General features: G+C 44.9%; 1 protein-coding gene across 3 annotated transcripts in view; it reads left to right on the plus strand.

Annotated features, from left to right (window-relative positions):
• Positions 1 to 22,644, plus strand: part of RSRC1 (arginine and serine rich coiled-coil 1) — a 330,125-nt gene that overhangs the window by 111,402 nt on the left and 196,079 nt on the right. The gene's annotated exons all lie outside the window — the stretch shown is intronic.

Genomic DNA, 22,644 nt, shown 5'->3' on the forward strand with positions numbered 1-22,644 from the left:
GGCTGGATTTATTTTTCCATCACACTATACAATGCTTGTTTCCGTGGTTATGACCACCCTGCAATCCATCAGTGGTGATCATGCTTGCTCACTACAGAAAAAAGCACCAACCTGTGTGTGCTCCCACAGTCCCGGCCACTAGACTAGCAGTTTTTCCTATAGCGTACAAGCACGGCCTCTGCAGTGTAAAAGTCAATGGCCTCAGCAGTGCAGGAAACTGGTACAAAAAAAAAAATAAGATATTAAAGTTACATTCCTGCACACTCCAATCCCATTCCCTGACCTGCAGCTGACGGCATATTGTTCGACAGCAGTGATATGAGTCATGACTTTTACGCTAACACGTCACTGACTTCAGCCTAGGTGAAGAGGATAGAGCAAGAAGGTACGTTGAAGTGTTTTTATTATTTTACCACTCTCCGAGCACTTTAAATAAAATTTATAATTCAGAAAATACCTTTTAAGATTAAAAATTCCTCATACAATAACACCCATTACTTTCAGTAGTTGGCTTGATGACCAGTCCATGGCTATTTTATTTGGAAGTTTATTTATTTTTATTTAAATATATACGGTAATTAGTGAAGCTTTTCCGTGTCAAAAAAGAGTACGTGTTTCATCTGTGAAGATGCCCGTGGTTGGTCCGTGTGTCCGTTTTTACCATCCGCGTGTCATCCGTAATTCACTGACGTTGCTAAGCTGAAAATTAATTTCCAAAGGATCTCCTATTAGTCGCAACTAGAGATAAGCGAATTTCTTTTAAAAATTTTATTCGGTATGTTCGCTGAACTTTCTGAAAAGATTTGATCTGAATTAATTTGTGGCGAATCGCGTTAAAAAAACTGCTATTTTCTGGCTGCAGAGAGCCTGTATAGTTGTGTATAACACTGTGCCTTGCAGTAACACACATAGGGAGTCTGCTGTGGTAGTGAAACAATACTATGAGTCAGTATGACACGCAGAAGACAGGTGTCTCTCTTTTAGGATCGCTGCACACTTCACTTCTTTGGGCAGTTACGGGGCCAAAACTAACCAAATAACTCAAGTGTGCACTCAGCCTTACAGATCCATGTTATCATCAGGTATAAAGAACCGTGCAGAAGCCCAAGATCCTACCATAGTGTGAAAGAGCGCACTTCTTTTACATCGTCGTCAGCTGATTCCACATAGATGTCTACAGAACCTGTTCTATTAAATGCTTATACAAGTAAAGCCCCCCCCCCTGACAGAGTGGAGAGGGTGTCAGCAGTAAGTTTGTGTTGACGTCACTGATTATTTTGCCCTTCCTCTCATCCGACAGAACAATAACCCCCAAAAAACTGATCCTGTCTGTGGAGCATCCGCCTTCACTCGGTCAGCATTTGGTCAGTAATTCATCAGTATTGCTAATGCCCCCCAAAAAAACAGGAGTGAATCCAAAACAGAAATGATACTTGAATGGAATATTTGCATGTCTTCTGTGTTTTGTACCCACTCCTGCTATTGGCTACCAAGTCATAAGACAATTTTGATGGGACCATACAGGTGCTACAGACAGGATCCGTTGTGTGTCTCATTTTTCCTTCCTTCTGACAGATCATAAGAAGGGTCAAATAAATTATGATGTCAACCAGGCAAAAAAGGTAAAAATTGTGGCCCAGTCCTGAAGTGGGGAGGGTGGGAACAGCATGAGAAGTCCACAGAGTGGCCAAATGACATAGTGTGGAAGTGAGACCACAGTGCAAGGTGGCATAGTGTGGAGGTGGCAGCAGCAGCGTCAGGAGACCACAGAGTGACCCGGTGACGGAGTAGGGAAGTGGGTGGCACTAACAGTAACCGCTGATGATGATGGGTGTAAGAAGTAGCACTTGTCATCAGCTGTGTGGCATCAGGTGGGTGGCAGCATCAGAATAGTAGCTGAGGCGGGTAGCCAGAGGAAACCGGTCTCTTTTGTCAAGGTTTGGGTGAGGCACCATGGATGATCTAATCTGATGCATCAGGCATTGGTGGGTGGAAATCCTGGCTGATCCACACCTGATTCATCTTGACAAAGGTCAGTCTCTCCACATTTTGGGTGGACAGGCGAGTTCTACTTGGGGTAACTATGGCTCCTGCCGCACTAAACACCTGCTCTGATGCCCAACTACTGCCCAGGCAGGACAGCTTTTCCAGGGCAAACTCGGCCAGTTACGGCCACAAATCCAGTTTAGCTGCCCAGTAGTACAGCGGATCTTCAATGACTGCTGGCAGGGTGTTCTCAAAGTATGCCACCACCTGCTGGTTCAGGTTCTGCTCTGTCTAGCTGCTGGTGAGTAGTTTCTTTACTATGTGGGTGAAGGAAGCTGCTAATCAGCGAATTTAGACTCTGGATGCTGCTGATGGAGCTAATTCTGCTCCTGCCACCACGCCAGCAGCCATGGCAGTGGAACGTGAGCACAGAGGGCCCCCACCCTGGTCAGACCTGCGAGAGGATGGGCAGTGGCCAACTGACTACATAGGATGTCATGTCTCTATAGTAGTTCAGTTTGTCCTCCCTCTCAGCAGGTGTAAAAAAAATAAAAAAGACCCCCATTTCCGACCGGTAGCGAGGGTCTAGCATGGTGTAGAGCCAGTAGTCATCCCTCTGCTGAATGGTGACAATTTGGCTGTCATTGCACAAGCAAGTGAGCATGTATCGGGCCATCTGCGCAAGTGACTCGGAGGGACTCCCTACCTCAATCTTCACTGCATACTGCATCTGTGTGTCTGGGTCATCTGCCTCATTTTCCACATCTCCCTCTTGCTGCTCCTGCTCCTCCTCTCCTGTCACCTGTGTAGAAAAACCACCCATTTCGCTACACATTGCTTGTGATCCAATGTCGTCCTCCTCCTCCAGTTCAGCCCCCACAGTGCTCGTGTGGCCGTAAGATGTAGGCGCCAGGTCTCCAGTCCCCCGACCATCCAGATTTACCAGCATCTTTTCCAGGATATGAATCAGTGGAATGACGTTGTTTATCCTGTAGTCCTGGCGACTAACAAATAACGTGGTCTCCTCAAAGGGTACGAGCAAACGGCAGGTGTCACGCATGAGCTGCCACTTTCTAACATCGAAATTACACATAGGAGTACCTTTGTCCGCCTGTATGATCAAGAAATCGTTTATGGCCTTTCTCTGTTCGTACAGTCAGTCCAACATATGGAGGGTGGAATTCCAATGGGTGGAAACGTTGCATATCAGCCTATGTTGGGGGACACCGTTCTTCCGCTGTAGCTCAAGGGGGAGTGCTTGGCGATGTATGAGGGGCTGAAGTGCATGCAAAGTTTCCTGGCCATTTTTAGGATGTCTTGCAGATGGGTGGAAGACTTCAGGAAACGCTTGACAACCAGATTAACCGCCTCCGGACCGCCTAACGCAGAATCGCGTTCCGGAGGCGGCAGCGCTGCGCAGAGTCACGCATATACGCGTCATCTCGCGAGGTGCGAGATGACGCGCTTAACCGGCCCACGCATGCGCATCGCGGGCCGGCAAAAGTTAGAGGGGGGTCACGTCACCAGCCTGCCAGCCAATGATCGTGGCTGGCAGGCTGGCGATTTTTAAAAAAACGAATCACAAGCCAGTTAACACATCATATTAGTAAATATGATGTGTTAAATGGCTTCCCTTCTCCTCTGCTGGTCCTTTTCGTCGGTTGGTCTCAGCAGAGGAGCAGGCTTCACAGTAAGTAGCACCAAACACCACACTTTAGCCCCAGATCACCCCCCTGCACCCCAATTAACCCCTTGATCACCCCTTCTTGCCCCTGTAAATCACTAGTGAAAGGGAAAAAAGTGATCAGTGTAAACTGTATTGACTGTTAGGTTTTAGGGATAGTTTAGGCCCCTTGGTTTGGTAGTTTAGCGATCAGTTAGCGCCCAGCCCACCGCAGTCACTTATTCGCTGATTAGCGTATCGCTAATCAGCTTTTGTACTTTTATAGTAGCTGTAAGTGATAAAAACTGATCACAGTCAGATCTATAATTGTATTAGTGTCACCTTAGCTCGCCCTCCACCCAAAACAGTGTTTGCCCGATCAGGCCTGATCGGTCGCCCACATGTGCGTTCACCCACGCCCGCTCCGCCGCAGTGACAAAAAATATATATATTTTTTGATCACTGCACAATCACTTTACATGCGCTGCGGCAATAAAAAAAAAATCAGTTTTGATATTTATCAACCGCAGCGGCCTCCGGTACTTCGCTAGCCTCCCATTTGTAAGACAGGCTTGCTTTTTTTCTTGGGTAGTCTCAGGGAATACCCCTAAATCTAGTTGCCCAAATGTCAAACAGGGGGTATTCTTCTGAAGAGGCCTACAGGCTTCTGACCCAGTCGGATGAGGAATGGGAACCCTCATCTGATGAATCTAGCGGGTCAGAATATGAACCTGTAGAAAGCAGTGGCAGTCTGACCCAAAGTTCGGACGAGGAGGTTGAGGTCCCTGATACCACCAGGCGTACCCGGCCCCGTGTCGCTAGACCACAGGTTGTGCAGGATCCGCTTCAAGGGCAGCAGAGTGGGGCTGGCGCTGTCGGATTATGTGGTGAGGCATACACCAGCAGCACAGCCCTCCCTGGACCTAGTACCAGCACTGCCGTACAACATGGTGAAGTGGCGAGCACCAGAAGGGCAGTTGAAGCTGGTACGGTGGCACGTTCATTAGTTACCCCGTCGCAGCCACCGCACAGACGGGCCCGTAGACCCCCTAGAATCCCTGAGGTGCTGGCAAATCCTGATTGGCAGTCCCCAACTTCAGCCGCACCTGTAGTTCCCCCTTTCACCGCCCAGTCTGGAGTTCGGGTTGAGACAGTTCAGATCGGTTCGGCCCTGGGAATTTTTGAGCTGTTCTTGACTGCGGAGCTCTTGGACTTAGTTGTGGCAGAAGCAAATCGGTATGCCACTCAATTTATATCCGCTAACCCGGGAAGCTATTATGCCCAGCCTTTCCGGTGGAAACCAGTCCAAGTTTCCGAAATTAAAATTTTTCTGGGCCTTCTCCTCAACATGGGTCTAACCAAAAAGCATAAATTGCGGTCATATTGGTCCACGAACCCAATTCATCACATGCCCATGTTCTCTGCTGCTATGTCCAGGGCACGTTTTGAGGCCATCTTGCGTTTCCTGCACTTTAGTGACAACATCACCGTGACACCGCCATGCCCTGCACATGTGGTATGCTGGTGGGGCACTGTGAATTGTCCCTGCAGTGGAAGCTGAGGTCAAGGTGAAGGATGAGGAGGCAGAGGCAGACATTATTGCTGGACCAACGGCGTGAGAACGTGGAGGCGGAAGCGGTGTCACCTGGCCAAGTTGCTGGTTTGGCTGGGCAGGAACCACATTTACCCAGTGGGCCGTAAAGGACATATATTGTCCTTGACCGTAGTTACAGTTTCACATGTCGACACTGCCATGCACTTTGGCAGACACTGACAGGCTCAAGGACGGGCTTACCTTCTGTTCTACATATGTGTGCAGGGCTGGTACTGCCTTTTTGGCAAAGAAATGATGGCTTGGGACTCTCCACCTCGGCTCGGCACAAGCCATCAGTTCTCTGAAAGGTCCAGAGCCCCCCTGGAAAGGGAGGGACTGCAGTACCAGCAATTTGGCCAGGAGCACGTTCAGCTTCTGCGCCGTTGGATGAGTTTGCGCATACTGTTGTCTCTTGGCAATCGCTTCGGTGATCGATTGCTGACGGAATGACTGACTAGGAGGAGGAGGAGCAGGAGCATCAGGACCAGCAAATGATGGGAAGGACAGACAGCTTCATTCGGCTGAGGTGGTGGAGCCTTGACTACCTGAAATCGGGTGTGTGCCACTGGGTGATGCAGCTGTTGCTGCGGCAGGCTGGACCACCACATGGGAGCCGTGGTTCTCCCAGGCCACTTTATGTTGACGCTGCATATGTTGATGCAGGGCCGTGGTGCCAACATTGTCACCCTGGCCATGCTTCACATTCTGTCCACAGATTCTACAAATGGCCATGTTCACCTCCTCCTCCGGTGGCTTAACAAAAAGTAGGTGATTTTACACCCAACACTGCACTGACTGACTGCTACCGCCCCTGCACCACCACTTTCCGGGCTGATAGGCTCCTGTGAGGCGGGTGGTCTACCCCGGGCACGTTAGACTCCCGACCTCCCACTGCTGCCACCCTGCTGACTTCTGGCCACACCACCGACTTAGTGGCTCCACCGCTGCCTCATGCACAAGCTGCCACTTTCTTCTCCCGATGATAATGAAGCCCCTTCATCTCCCGGCTCCCAATTGCGATCGGCTACATCATCATCAAATACTGTCTGCACATCACTGATGTCCTCCTCAACAGTCTCTAAGCCAGGAGCCTGACCACTCGCAACACCAGCTCCCACGCCACTCTCCTCATCACTACTTGTCCGCCTACCGGAGGAAGCGGCGGATGTCTCCTCCGGATCTTGGCTGGGCAGTAGCTGCTGACTGTCTTCTAGTAGCTCGTCCTCGCTGTATAGTGGAGCTGAGCCCACAGCATATAATACTTCTCTGGCTGAGGGAACAGAAAAGGACAGATGCAGGTTATGAACAGATGAGGGCACAGGGCCTGCTCCCGGGCCATGCCAACTAAGGGTTGTGTTTGACAAACCCACGACTCTTGGCTGGGGGTGTCTGATGTCACTTGCGACGGAGTCGAAGATTGAGTCAACCATTCAAGACCCGCTGGGTTGCTTGTCAAGACACTAGCTGACATTGGAAGCTTAGGCCTCTTGCTGTGACTCCAGTTCCACGCCCCCTTACTCTACTGCGACCTGTGCCTGCACCAGAAACCTTTTTAGGCCTCTGCCCCTCCCCTGTGCAGGGCCTGTCACTTCTTTCTGACATACTGTTAGATCAAATTAATAAATAAAAAGGGCTGCGATTTTCCCACTTCACCATACAACGGCTAATAAGCCCTTTTTCTTTTTCCCCACTAATACACGCCCAAAAAAAAGGCTTTAGAACATATAACTGCGGCCGTGAACGGCAATATTTTTTATTTTTGCCACTAATACACAATCAAGTGGATAAGGTGATTTTTTTTTTTTTTTTTTTTTTTTACCCCTCAATTTACATTTTAGTAAGCATTCTGTATTAAGAATGCTATTATTTTCCCTTTATAACCCTGTTATAAGGGAAAATTAATAACATCTACAGAACACCAAACTCAAACCTCTGTGAAGAATTCCGGGTTCGGGTCTGGGTACCACTAACAGTTTTTTATCACGCACGGGCAAAACGCATTGCACCCGCGCGATAAAAACTGAACAACACAATCGCAGTCAAAATTGACTGAAATTGCGTGCGCACTCGCGCAGGTTTCCCGCAATGCACACTGGACGCATCTGGACCAAATCCGGGATCCCCATCTGAAAGAGGCCTAAGGCTTTGTTCACATCACCGTTCAGCCTTTCCGTTTGTCTGTTTGTTTAAAAGGGCGCATAAGTGTAGATGATTGCGATGGGATTGCTGCACTTCTTTCCATATAAAACATAATCTAAATGAAAGGATGAAGTCCAGACCCACGCTGAATCATTTCTGCTTCGTACAAAGCAAATGAGAAATGAGTTTTTACATGATCTTGTAAGAGATTTGCTGGAACGGTTAAAAATTTGTAAGTGCTGAATGTAATTGGTTGTCATTTAATATATGGCGGCTATGAAGACCGGTATGGAAATGTAATCATTTCAGATGAATCCGGCAGATACCATTCAGTAGTTTTGTGCATAATTCTAGCCTACATTGAAATGCACAATTAATGCAGTGATTCCTATATTTGATCTAACACGTGGATGGAGGAACTGCTGTGGGTGGTTTAGGATATTTGCTAATATATAGTTTTATGACAGTCTAGACTGATATTAACAGCAGTGTGTGGCACTATGCTTAGTGTTACACTGATTTATCTTAATGAGAATTTTATTTATTTTTATATTTTTTGAGTTTGCATATTACAGATATAATTTACATAAGCAGTAGCACAAGCTTACATATACGTCACACTGCATTCATTATCTTGTACTGTTCTTGTATTATAGTCCGCAGCTGAATACACGTCTACTGAATGCCGCCAAGCCATGGCCACCTGTAGCATCCAATGGCCGTATGATTTTGCGGTACAATCGTGCGACCAATGGCTGCCGTGGGTTGTGTGGCTTGACTGAAGGGTCGTACGCTCTTAGCTACTTCTTTCAGCAATTGAGAGACATACCCTATGGAAATGTGCTAAAATTTCAAAGGAATATCGGTGGCAAAATCCTGCAATGATGACTTTAACTGCCTTATCAAATGCACAATACACAATATACCGTATTTGTGCAGATTGTTTCCAGCACATCATGTGTATAAGGCTACATGCATACGACCGTATGTGTTTTGCCTTCCGCAAATTGTGGATCCGTAAAAGAAAACCGATGACCTCCGTATGCCATAGTTTTTGTTTTGCGGATCCATTGTAACAATGCCTAAAACGGACAAGAATAGGACATGTTATTTTTTTTGCTGGGCTACAGAACGGACATACTGATGCGGACAGCACACGGTGTTCTCGTTTTTTGCGGACCCATTGAAAGGAATGGGTCTGCATCCTAGCCGCAAAAAAAAAACAAACGGAACTGACACGGAAACAAACAACGTTCGTTTGCATGTAGCCTAAGGTGTTGTAAAACCCCTTTTACTAGCGCTGTACTGAGTTTTGTTGCATATGTTCAGTGCACAATCCAAGGGAAAATCTGGGACGAAATCCACCAAATCTGAATGTGGCTTTCTATGGTACAATGTTATGTCGTAGAGCGCATTTCTTTTCTGTTCTATACCAGATTATTAAAGCTGCAATAAAAGGCAGCAGCAGTTAGCATGCAGCTCTGAATGAAAATGGAATATAATATAGGATATAGGCAGTGATCGAGGATCAGCTCAGTATAATTTGTGTGTGTATATATGTGTATGTGTGTGTGTATATAGGATGCAGCACACTATATAGAAGAGGGGTGCACGTCCGGCCAGTGTGGACCAGCACCTAGGTCCATTGAACTAGAAATGGAAAAACGGCCAGCAGAACCTCCAAAATATCAAAGAAAGCGTGTGGTTTATTAACCCAAAGTCAAGCTTGACTTTGGGTTAATAAACCACACGTTTTCTTTGATATTTTGGAGGTGCTGCTGGCCGTTTTTCTATATATATATATATACGCTTGAGAAAGGCTCATGTGAGAGCCGAAACGTCGCTTGTGCCACCTATGGGTGAATAAACCTTTTTCACTGAAGATTCTTGGGAGTGCAGTCCGTTTCTCTGTTTTATATATATATATATATATATATATATATTTCATTCATTCATTCATGTGTACTTAGAGTTAGACTGTAAGCAGAAGTACTTCTACCCATGTGAGAAAAAGAATACAAAAGACATCTGTTTAGTGCAGATTCATTTAAAGTGCAGTTCTCTTATGTACTTAAAATATGGATATTAATATGACAAAAATGCCAACTCGCCTAAACAAAAGCTGGGCAGCAGAACAGAGGTATTAAAAAAAATAAAAATCTGTTACAATGCACAATATTAAACATTCTGTTACAGCGCAGTTTAACTGTTATGATTGCTAAACCCGTATATTTGAAAGGAGACAAAAAAAAAAAGGATAAAAAGAAACCTTTTTTTCCCGTCTTATGGAACCTATGCCAATGTCTCTTGCTCAGACATATTAAACTTTAAACATTAAATAAACTACCCATCTGGATCCAGACGCCAGTGTCTTTAACTTGGGGTAGACGTAACGGGAGTTCAAGGAAGCATTGTTTCTGTGTTTACAGACGTTTGACTCCTATTTATTTCTCTTACAGTTTTGGATGTGTATGTCAAATGCAATGAGCATACAATGAAATCCATTTCATAGTTCTGTTACATGGTTGAAAATGCTAGAAATTCAAGCTGTGTTCCTGTCCTGTTACTTAAGCATTTCTTCACATATTTATGTCTTTGTGCGTTGCCTCACAAATCACGTTACTTGCTCTTTTAACAACTTTGCTTTGTCCGTGATTATTTCTAATATTTATTAAAGGGGTATTCCCATCACAATGATCACTGTTAAATCTGTTAATGATTTGACAGTGATCATTTTTCTAAATACATTTTTTTACCCAATTCCCACCCTTTTTGAGAAAATAAGTCCCCTCCTTACCTGATTGTTGTCTTTCGTCTCCCCTGGTTACGGCTACCTCTCCTGCCGAATCCCGCCGGGCCGCGCTTGCGCAGAAGACTGAAGTTTCTCTCCCGGCTGGGCCGCGCAATGTCCTGAACGGGCGCCGCAATGACTTTTTCCTGGCCAGTATAGTACAGAGCCGCGAACGTGCACGCCGGCTCTGTACTATACAGGCCAGGAATAAGTCACCATGGCGCATGCGCGGCGGCGTGCGCGTTCAGGACATTGCCCGGCCGGGAGAAAAAATTCAGCCTGGCCGGGAGAAGACGTCACTCAAGCCCAGCCGAATTCAGGAAGTGGACGTCGCGCTGGACGAAGGTATGTATGAAAACTGAAGATGGGAATACCCCTTTAAGTAACAAGGAACAAAATGATGGCAAAAGTGTGTTTCCACCGTTAGTTACCAAATAAAGTTCCTGTGCTATGCTGCTATTAAGAATTCAGTTTCTTTGATCTGGAACATCCAGGCAAGGTCTGTAGATAGGAGATAGTTTGTCTAAGATCTCTCTAAGGCTGGGTTCACACCTGAGCGTTTAACAGCGCATTTCTACGTGCTTTAAAACGCTCAACAGGCAAAAACCAATTCTTCCCTATGGGCATGGTTCTCACCTGAGCGCTGTAAAACGCCCTACGCCCCACGAAGTACAGGAGCTTCTTTGGGGCGCATTGTCACGTGTTCCCGCACATAGACCTAGCGGGAACGCACGACAATGGGCGTTTGCTTGTTTCCTCGCACGTATGTAAACACCCGATAAGCACACTTGTAAACAGCGCTTATCGGGTACGCTTATGTGTAAACCCGGCCTAACAGACTTATCCAATCTGTCTATCTCTTATCTATCCTATCTATCTATTTATCTCATGTCCATCCTATCTATCTCATGTCTATCTAGATATTTATCTCATATCTGCCTGTCGCTTGTCCATCTGTGATGGTTAGAGGGAATAGATGTATAGAGCTATAGATATTTATAGCTATAGTCATTTCAGCATTCTGACAGATATAGTGTAATAGGATGAAATTGCATTTAATCCATGTGTTATGTGGGCCACTGAAAAAGATTTTCATTTCCGAATTGGACATAGAGGTTAATGGGATTTGATATTCACCAAACCTGTAAATATAACCATAGGTAATAATGCGGTGGTAGTCTTGATAGTTAGATGGTCTTCAGTCTCAAAGTCATCCCTTTTCCCTTAACCCACACATCTTTTAATTCTGCTAGCCTAGGCTTAGACTGGGGCCATGATTTCACGTCTGTGTGAATTTATTTTAAGGACAAATGGGGACTTTTATCAAATCTGCTTTGCCAGTTTTGTGTTGTAAAAATGTCGCAAGTGATGCCTGTGTGCAACATTTGCTTCATATGTTTGCAACATTGTGTCACATTTGGTGATCCTTGAGTGAAAAGCAGTCACCCCACCCCCACCTGAAGTCTCTCCAGGACAACGTTGCTTCCTAAAAGAAAATGTTAAAATGTAAAATCTCTACTGGATCACAATTTAACCAGCAGAGAATTCAACCAGCAAAGTCCATATATAGACCATCAGTAATCCTAGATGCTGGGGTTGGTCCATGACAACATCTGAGAGGATATACAGACGTGGACAAAATTGTTGGTACCCTTTGGTCAATGAAAGAAAAAGTCACAATGGTCACAGAAATAACTTTAATCTGACAAAAGTAATAATAAATTAAAATTCTATAAATGTTAACCAATGAAAGTCAGACATTGTTTTTCAACCATGCTTCAACAGAATTATGTAAAAAAATAAACTCATGAAACAGGCATGGACAAAAATGATGGTACCCCTAGAAAACACAGAACATAATGTGACCAAAGGGACATGTTAATTCAAGGTGTGTCCACTAATTAGCATCACAGGTGTCTACAACCTTGTAATCAGCCATTGGGCCTATATATATGGCTCCAGGTAATCACTGTGTTGTTTGGTGATATGGTGTGTACCACACTCGACATGGACCAGAGGAAGCAAAGGAAAGAGCTGTCTCAAGAGATCAGAAAGAAAATTATAGACAAGCATGTTAAAGGTAAAGGCTATAAGACCATCTCCAAGCAACTAGATGTTCCTGTGAGTACAGTTGCACATATTATTCATAAGTTTAAGATCCATGGGACTGTAGCCAACCTCCCTGGACGTGGCCGCAGGAGGAAAATTGATGACAAATCTAAGAGACGGATAATCCGAATGGTAACAAAAGAGCCTAGAAAGACTTCTAAAGAGATTCAAGGTGAACTTCATGCTCAAGGAACATCAGTGTCAGATCGCACCATCCGTCGTTGTTTGAGCCAAAGTGGACTACATGGGAGACGACCAAGGAGGACACCATTGTTGAAAACGAATCATAAAAAAGCAAGACTGGAATATGCCAAACTACATGTTGACAAGCCACAAAGCTTCTGGGAGAATGTCCTGTGGACAGATGAGACAAAAATCGAAGTTTTTGCCAAGGCACATCAGCTGTATGTTCACAGACGAAAAAATGAAGCATATCAAGAAAAGAACACTGTCCCTACTGTGAAACATGGAGGAGGCTCTGTTATGTTCTGGGGCTGCTTTGCTGCGTCTGGCACAGGGTGTCTTGAATCTGTGCAGGGTACAATGAAATCTCAAGACTATCAAGGAATTCTAGAGAGAAATGTACTAGCCAGTGTCAGAAAGCTTGGTCTCAGTCGCAGGTCATGGGTCTTGCAACAGGACAATGACCCAAAACACACCGCTAAAAACACCCAAGAATGGCTAAGAGGAAAAAATTGGACTATTCTAAAGTGGCCTTCTATGAGCCCTGACCTCAATCCTATTGAGCATCTTTGGAAGGAGCTGAAACATGCAGTCTGGAAAAGGCACCCTTCAAACCGGACACAACTGGAGCAGTTTGCTCATGAGGAGTGGGCCAAAATACCTGCTGAGAGGTGCAGATGTCTCATTGACAGTTACAGGAAGCGTTTGATTGCAGTGATTGCCTCAAAAGGTTGCGCAACAAAATATTAAGTTAGGGGTACCATCATTTTTGTCCATGCCTGTTTCATGAGTTTATTTTTTTACATAATTCTGTTGAAGCATGGTTGAAAAACAATGTCTGACTTTCATTGGTTAACATTTATAGAATTTTAATTTATTATTACTTTTGTCAGATTAAAGTTATTTCTGTGACCATTGTGACTTTTTCTTTCATTGACCAAAGGGTACCAACAATTTTGTCCACGTCTGTAGGCATAGTAGCTTAGTCTTATGCATTCACATTGACACCATGGCACCATTTTGGTTGACAATAATGGTGAGCCTGGCAGCATTCTTTTATGCTGCGCTGATTATACTAGGGTAAGCCTATCAGATAATCTATAAATATATAATAAAATAATACAGTATAGTACCTCAAGTTACAATATTAATAGGCTTCAGGACGACCATTATAACTTTGTTCCAGTGCCTCGAAATGTCATCTAAGATGAGAGAAAATGAAGATTTAAGAAAAATAAACAGATAACTAAGACCTTACGTATAGCAATCCAGAACAGCTGCTAACTACTATACCAACTAATACATCTATTTTACCAAAGAAGTGATCGTTTGAGGCTTTGTATGTTGAGTCTAGTTTCAACTTACGATGGGTCAGAAAAGACCATTGTATATTGAAAATATTGTATCCTAAGGCCATTGTTTCTTGAGGGATCACTGTATATAATAACATTATTTCAGGTTTTTTTAGAACAGGAATCAGAACCTTCCTTTTTCTTTATTAAAGTTGTAATTGTTTAGGGATTAAGAAAATAAAATGTGTGTGTATATATGTGTGTGTGTGTGTGTGTGTGTATATATATATATATATATATATATATATATATATATTTATTTTATATCTTTACATACTTATCTATTTATATGTAGACAGTGCATTCGGAAAGCCTTCAGACTCCTTCACTTTTTCACATTATGTTGCTGTTTGCAGCGTTCAGCTGTCCGCCTGGCCGTGCGGATCCGTCCAGACTTACAATGTAAGTCAATGGGGACGGATCCGCTTGAAGATGACACCATATGGCTCAATCTTCAAGCGGATCCGTCCCCCATTGACTTTACATTGAAAGTCTGAACGGATCCGCTCAGGCTACTCTCGCACTTAGAAATTTTTCTAAGTTATTAATGCAGACGGATCCGTACTGAACGGAGCCTCCGTCTGCATTAATATGATCGGATCCGTTCAGAACGGATCCGATCAAGCCAGGGGCGTAACTAGAAGTGACTGGGCCCCACAGCAAATATTTGTAAGGGCCCCCCTCAGCGCGCTTCGCACCTCCCTCCTCCTGTGTAAACCCCACTCCTTTGGCACAGTGTAGCGGTATACTGTATATTGTGTGGCACAGTATAGAGGTATACTGTATATTGTGTGGCACAGTGTAGCGGTATACTGTATATTGTGTGGCACAGTGTAGAGGTATACTGTATATTGTGGGGCACAGTGTAGCGGTATACTGTATATTGTGTGGCACAGTATAGAGGTATACTGTATATTGTGTGGCACAGTGTAGCGGTATACTGTATATTGTGTGGCACAGTGTAGAGGTATATTGTGAGGCACAGTGTAGCGGTATACTGTATATTGTGTGGCACAGTGTTGAGGTATATTGTGAGGCACAGTGTAGCGGTATACTGTATATTGTGTGGCACAGTGTAGCGGTATATTGTGAGGCACAGTGTAGAGGTATACTGTATATTGTGTGGCACAGTAGCGGTATACTGTATATTGTGTGGCACAGTGTAGAGGTATACTGTATATTGTGTGGCACAGTAGCAGTATACTGTATATTGTGAGGCACAGTGTAGAGGTATACTGTATATTGTGGGGCACAGTATAGAGGTATACTGTACATTGTGTGGCACAGTGTAGCGGTATACTGTATATTGTGGGGCACAGTGTAGCAGTATACTGTACATTGTGGGGCACAGTATAGAGGTATACTGTACATTGTGGGGCACAGTATAGAGGTATACTGTACATTGTGGGGCACAGTGTAGCGGTATACTGTATATTGTGGGGCACAGTGTAGCGGTATACTGTATATTGTGGGGCACAGTGTAGGCTATATGTGCATAACATAAACATACTCCACATGAACACTTACAGTTACTTGGCTCGGCCCTTGGGGATCTCGGACGCCACTTCCACACTTTGGCCGGGGGCTCGGCGGAGCTGATGTTGTGTTTTATCCTAATGAGAAAGATTTTATAATAAGGATTTGGAGAAGGGGCAGTGGGATAGCAAAGCAGGGAGAGGCCGGTGCTGCTACTAGGGGGTCATACCATGGGGCAGTAATAAAACCCACCATAATGCCCCCCCCCCCCCAGTAGTAATAATTCTCCTTATAATGTGACAGTGCAAAAAATACACCCTTGTAATGCCCCCAGTTGAGCTAATGTCCCCATAGTTCCCCCATAATGTGCCAGTATAAAATACCCCTATATAGTGCCCCCAGTAAATTCCCCCATAGTGCTCCTCTCCCCCCTTCCTGCTAGTGCCCCCCAAAATGTACCAGTATAAAATGCCCCATATATAGTGCCCCAGTAGATGCCCCTCAGTGTCCGGCCTCTGATAGGCTGCCAGCCTAGTGTCCCCCATAATGCCCCCCAATAATGTGCCAGTATCAAGTGCCTCTCCCCCCCCCACATGTCCCAGTATCATAGTGCCATCTCCCCCCATGTGCCAGTATCAAGTGCCTCTCTCCTTCCCACCCCCCATGTGCCAGTATCAAGTGCCTCTCTCTTCCCCCCATGTGCCAGTATCATAGTGCCATCTCCCCCGCAAAAAAGTGCCAGTATTAAGTGCCTCTCCCCCCATGTGCCAGTATCATAGTGCCAACCCCCCCCCCCACATGCCAGTATCAAGTGCCTCTCTCCTCCCCCCCATGTCCCAGTATCATAGTGCCATCTCCCCCCCCCCCCACTAAAAAGTGCCAATATCAAGTGCCTCTCTCCCTCCCCCCTCCCCATGTGCCAGTATCAGGTGCCAACCCCCCCTCTCCCCTCCAGGTGCCAGTATCAGGTGCCTCCCCCCCCCCCCATGTCCCAGTATCATAGTGCCATCTTCCCCCCCCCCCCCACCACCACCACAAAAAAAGTGCCAGTATCAAGTGCCTCTCTCCCTCCCCCCCCCCCCATGCCAGTATCAGGTGCCTCTCTCCCCCCCCCCAATGCCAGTATCAGGTGCCAACCCCACTCCCCCCCATGTGCCAGTATCAGGTGCCTTCCGCTCCCCCCATGGCAGTAACAGTCGGGTATTAAAAAAAAATAAATAAACACTTCTACTTACCTCCATGTCAGCGATGCGATGCAGCCTCTTCCTGTGTCCCGCCTTGTATTGTGTCCCGCCCTGTATGTCCTTATATGGACTCAGTGCTTGTATTTCAGAAAAGAGTCTGCTGGGATTCGAACCCACGACCTTCTGCTTCAGAGGCAGAACAGCTAACCACTAGACCATAGGAGCTGCCTTGATGCTGGCTGAAAAAATATGAGACTTCTACTGTTATAGCTGGCTAAGTGTACATCTATACACATGGCAGCTGCTCATATATAGAGATGTAGCAGAGCTGAATGTGCTGAGACAGCTGTCATATACAGATATAGCAGTATCTCAGATATATCTCTATATGACAGCTGTTCCAGCACACTCAGCTCTGCTATATTTCTATATATGATAGCTGTCATGTGTATAGATGTAGCAGAGCTGGGTGTGTTTAGGCATCTGTCATGTGTATAGATGTAGTAGAGCTGGGTTTGCTGGGGCAACTGTCATATATAGAGATATAGCAGAGCTGAGCGTGCTGGGACAGCTGTCATATAGATATATAGCAGTGCTGGTGTGTTGGGGGCAGCTGTCATGTGTATAGATGTAGCAGAGCTGGCTGTGTTTCGGCAGCTGTCATGTGTATAGATGTAGTAGAGCTGGGTTTGCTGGGGCAGCTGTCATATATAGAGATATAGCAGGCTGAGTGTGCTGGGACAGCTGTCATATAGAGATATAGCAGTGCCTGGTATGTTGGGGGCAGCTGTCATGTGTATAGATGTAGCAGTGCTGGCTGTGTTTTGGCAGCTGTCATGTGTATAGATGTAGTAGAGCTGGGTTTGCTGGGGCAGCTGTCATATATAGAGATATAGCAGAGCTGAGTGTGCAGGGACAGCTGTCATATACAGATATAGCAGTGCTAGGTGTGTTTTGGCAGCTGTCATGTGTATAGATGTATTTTTTTTTTTTTTTTTACAGTCAGTTGTAATGCAGCCTTTATGGCTGTGAGGGTAAATGCTTTGCCACTGATTCACTAATAGATTGGAGGTTGTGGGTTCGAATCCCAGACCAGGAGACTTTAGCAGACAGTAAAATTAGATCACACTAGCGGCTGCTGTGAAGGGGCCCCTGAACACGATATTTAACTAACATGAAAATGAACACGATATTTAAGCCGGGGCGCCGGGCCCCCTTGGCAGCCCGGGCCCCGAAGCAGCTGCTTCCCCTGCTTCCCCGGTAGTTACGCCACTGGATCAAGCGCAAGTGTGAAAGTAGCCTTATTCATGGTAGCAAAATTACAGCATGTGGATCAAACCTCGCACTCCAACACCAGTTGACGAGTTTCAGACACTTAGTCCTTAGTCATAACTTAGGACTAAGTGTCTGAAACGCGTCAACTGGTGGTGGAGTGTGAGGTTTGATCCACATGCTGTAATTTTGCTATCGTGTATAAAGAGACAAGCGACACAACACTTACTTTGCCGTGCTAGAACTTTATTTATTATTATATAAAATCACCTATTTTGGCTCTAGTTTGCAGCTTTGAACACGTATAACATTATTTCCCACCTTGTCTATAGTAACCTTCTCTGATGTTTCATATGCTGTTGAGAAACCGATACGGGGCAGACACGCGGGGAGGAAAAAACGTGATTGAAGCAACATTTCTCTGTTGTCAGATATTTTGAATATCGTCCTTTTTTTATTTATTTTGTGACCTTTCTGAATTATTTGGTGCCATCCCGGTTCTGCTTATTGCTCTTTCTGCCTTAATTTACTTTGACTTCAGACTTCCATCCTTAACAAGCAGATATGTACATGAGGCGCCTCATAAACCAAGCGGTTATGCGAGCAAACGGCTATAATACAAAAACATGTCAGAAAGAAAGTGTATTATTTTCTTTGGCACCAGCAAAAAAGAATTGCACTTGGAAATGTTGTTCCCCATTGCACCAGTGGTTTGTACGTAATTTCAGTAATTTGATCGTGGCTGATGAAAAGCTGACAAGATTTCCACAGCGCCCCATTAGATAAAAGCAGCATGAAACCACAGGTTAATCTGCAAACAGATTTCCATGCTTATTACTCTAATGATTCCATCATATTTGATGTCGCAGGCAGCAAGCCGCTGCTCGGCAGCAACAGTGTGTGCTCCATTTTGATCTTTCTACTCATTAAATGATGTAGTAATTTGACTGACCTCTGACCAGGTGCATATCTATTCATAATTGCATGTCATTCTGATGGGGAAATTACTTTAGAGAAACCAAAGTATTCATCCCTGCTTCCCAAGTCAAAAAACTAACAAAAGAAATATTGCATTAATTTTCAAATGATGATATTACATTTAGTGCCTGGGCCCCATATATCAAAATCTGAAAACTGCTCAGTTACTATATGCGCTTAATCTTAATGGTATCTCTGGATGTCAAGGGCATGCAGGAAATTAAATCGGAAAGTGCAGATAGACCTAAGAAGACATTATCTCTTGATGATTGCAGTTTTGATAGGTATTTCAGTGAATTTCATTTTCACAGAATGGTAGAAGACGAGTTAGCCAGCAGATTTTCTCATTTTTCTTCCACATGATTTATGTGAGTTGAGTATAAAACTTTTTATGGGGAAGCAGTTACTGAAGATGAGAGGTAAATTAATGCACTGGGTTTCCATCTCGGCTCCATACACAAATGTCAGAGCTGTACGTCCGTAATGGCTGCCATCATTATTCAGAGTTGTTTACATTCAAAATATGTAATGAAATCTGTTCAGAATAATGAGGGAAATAAAAGTTTAGAAAATTGTAAAGGTCATGAAGTTTGAGAAATGATGCAATGCTTCCCAAATAACATTTAGGCAATATAAATTACATTATTATGCACCAAGTCTGCATTATGGAGACATGAAGATGAAGTGCTTTGGACTAGTAAAATGCTGTTAGCGCTCTCTGAAGTATGAGAATGTGTAAAATATTTCTGATTTTCATATTCTCTGGATTTTTATTTTTTTGTGTGCAGAGAAGTTGATCTCCTAGCAGCTACAGTGTCTTCCGGTTTAAATCTCGCCCAGAATGATTTGGCTAAGATGTCGGTGTAATCTAATTTCCTCCACTAATTGACGTGCCCTGACGAGGCTTTCCCTACTGGCCGCTACGTTTATTTGGCTTCATAGTGCAGGTTTTTTTTTTCATTTGTTTGGAGATGAGTGGCATAATAATTCTCGTCCTCGGTAAGGATTCCTTATGAATTAGGACAGATAATCTTTTGGTTTGTGGACTGATGGAGCATCAGCTATTAGGCTGAGGACATGCTGACCCTCATACAAAGGAGTAGATGCTAGGAGCAGAGCCATGTCCTTATGTTACATCAGTTTTTTGTTTTTTTTCCAGCTTTTTGGCTGAATTATGTGCAATCTGTATTGAATGGGGAATGGGACAATTTATCTTAATTGCGATGAACTAGGCTTGGAAGATTCCCTGCAGAAAAGGTTGGTTTGTCTCTCCTACGGGGTAGACACTTAAGTCTTTCCACACTAATAGTTTTCGTTGATTATCTCTGACATGTGTCATTTTGTCAAGCTCTGTAATCCAGGTTGATTAATCGAGGATGATGCATAGCAGGACAGGCCTTACTGAAAGCATGTGCAACATCCTTAATGAAAAGTAAGAAAGCATGCAGCCATATAACATGCCATTAGGGCTGAAACGATTCATCGATTTAATCGATGCAGACTCCACGTTTCGGCACACTCTGCACTGAAAGGTAAGTATAAAGTTAGCAGAGGCAGCAGCAGAGGGGGGGGGGGGGGGAATGGTGGCACCTGTGATTATTTATTTTTTGGGGCATGGGGAAATGGGGGCACCTATGATTTGGCATGTATAAACTTATTGGGGGGAGGGGGCACCTGTGATTTGGGATGTATAACGTTATTGGCGGGAGTAGAGGAGTTAATGAGGGCACCTCTGATTTGGCATGTATAAACTTATTGGGGGGGGAGGGGTTAATGGGGGCACCTGTGATTTGGCACATGTAGGGGCTGATCTGGGGGAGTCGGGTACATGGATGGCATGGAGGCACTGGGGAAGGGGGACATCATGGCAATCTGGATGGAGGGGCTGATGGCAGTACCATCATGGGGGGAACTGGGGGGCATGGCATGGAGGGGCTGCTGCTAATCTGATGGCACTGGGGGACATGGTGGATGGCATGGAGGCACTGGGGAAGGGGGACATCATGGCAATCTGGATGGAGGGGCTGATGGCAGTGCCATCATGGGGGCACTGGGGGACATGGCATGGAGGAGCTGCTGGTCTGATGGCAGTGGGGGACATCGTGGATGGCATAGGAGGCACTGGGAAAGGGGGCATTTTTATAAAGCAATACATTATTTTAAGAAGGTTTTTCTTATTAGATTACTCGATTTAATCGTAAGCAATAATCGATAGAATACTCGATTACCTAAATAATCGTTTACTGCAACACTACATGCGATAAGTATATTTTACCCATTGGCTCTTTTTCTTGCGAGAGCATAAAATAACCTCTGTAACTTATTGCTGTGGGGAATCAAAAAGATGCAATGAAGCCAAAATTCTGGTTCTCCAAGCCATTACTGTTTGTGCAGTGATTTACTGAACATAAGATTACAAGCTTATCCATATATCCAGGATACATAAATTTCCCAGACTTTTCCTCACTTGCATTCGTCTTCATATTACAAACAGCATTACTTTTAGCCCTCAGAAATCTAGATTAAAGCTGCTATTTATCTTCAGGACCTCGTTCCATATAAATATGTCTTACTGTATCCTAACAAACAGTACTACTGTATAAAGCAACAATTTAATATGAACGCTGACTGCTTTATTGACTTCAGCTGCCTATTCATAATTGGTTTTCCTTTGTCTTGGCCCATTATGCTGGGTGAAGCCTTTTGCACATGAGCATATATGAGAACCATGTTCTGATACCTTCAATGGCCATATTATAGCCCGCTGGGCACTTTGTGGTGTCTCTATGTACCTCCATGTGCCCCACTGTTCTTCCTTAGAAGAAATGTTCACTGTGTGCCTGGCTGATGGATTTATGGATTGGATTATATAAGCTACCTAGTAGAAGTAAAAGGGTTATCCCATGATTAAAGGGGTCTTCTCACTTCAGCAAATGGCATTTATCATGTATATAAAGTTATTATGGTCGTGGCTATAGATACTGGTGCTAGCGTGGTGAGCCCAGGAACCTAGACATACCATTAAACTAAGTAGGCCTGGATTGTGCCCATAGCCGTGAAACGTGGGTAGCCTATAAGGGGGCATACCCTGAGGAAGCCCTTGAAAAAGGGGAGAGGGTGGGGCACGAGATGACGCCAGCGTCGGATGACCGTGGGAGGGGAGCTTATAAAGCCTACGCCCCTCCCACAATCACAGGCTGCAACAGCCTTGACAATTATGGTCGTGGCTACGGATACTGGTGCTAGCGTGGTGAGCCCAGGAACCTAGACATGCCATTAAACTAAGTAGGCCTGGATTGTGCCCATAGCCGTGAAACGTGGGTAGCCTATAAGGGGCCAAAAAGCAAGGCAAGGTAGATTTAGTATTTAATTGAAGGGTACATGGTTTACGATGCCCGTTTGCGGAAAACGTCTGATATTTTTCTGATGCTGATTGGGAAGGAAGCTGGTAAGGCAAGATGACTCCCAACGTCCCATCTTGCAGATGTTATGACTGGGAACGTTGTGCTTGGAGGCTGCGGAAGCCACCCCGATCTGAAACGAGTGACCTGAAATGGTTTTGAGATCGAAACCTAGGCTGGCGACTAGAAGGCGAATGTGGGAAATGATTTGCGCGGTCGTGAGGTGCTTGGATTTGAAGGGCAGCAGCGGGCTGTCTAGGGGAGGAATGACCCAAGGAGCTTATTGATTGGTTGAAAACCGGGACTGGACACCATTTGTTGAAGGACCTGAAATACTTGACTTGGACTGGGGGCCCTGATTGCGACGTTTGGTGGAAGGTAGTAGCAGGATGAAATGGTCGTGACTCCAAGCTAACTGGCTCTTGGTCAGACCCTTAGATTTTGGGGAGAAACCTGTGAATTCCCCTGGCCGCAAGACTCATAGAAACCTGAATACATGGCCGCTTTTAGATGGTG

Source organism: Bufo gargarizans, chromosome 4 (genome assembly GCF_014858855.1).
Source record: "Bufo gargarizans isolate SCDJY-AF-19 chromosome 4, ASM1485885v1, whole genome shotgun sequence".
NCBI lineage: Eukaryota > Metazoa > Chordata > Amphibia > Anura > Bufonidae > Bufo > Bufo gargarizans.